General features: G+C 26.6%; 1 protein-coding gene across 1 annotated transcript in view; it reads right to left on the bottom strand.

Moving 5' to 3' along the window:
- Stk10 (serine/threonine kinase 10) overlaps nt 1-207 on the bottom strand; it is a 102,812-nt gene that overhangs the window by 52,512 nt on the left and 50,093 nt on the right. The window lies entirely within an intron of this gene.

Here is a 207-nt window from a genome sequence, read left to right as displayed (position 1 = left end):
TTCATTTAAGAAAATACTAGTAGTGATGTATTATTTTAAAATATACAGTTAATATGTTTGGAGTTATAAGGTATTGTAGGTATTGAAGTGGGGAATCTCTGGGAGGAGTTGGGGTACAAAAGGGAAACAAGAATGTGATTTAATTTTATTGACTTAAAATGTTTTTAATTGTTAACAAATTCAGATAAATTGAAATCATGTAACTTT

The sequence above is a fragment of the Mastomys coucha genome, unplaced genomic scaffold (genome assembly GCF_008632895.1).
Source record: "Mastomys coucha isolate ucsf_1 unplaced genomic scaffold, UCSF_Mcou_1 pScaffold5, whole genome shotgun sequence".
In the NCBI taxonomy this organism is placed as follows: Eukaryota; Metazoa; Chordata; class Mammalia; order Rodentia; family Muridae; genus Mastomys; species Mastomys coucha.
This window is presented reverse-complemented; position numbering and strand designations above follow the sequence as displayed.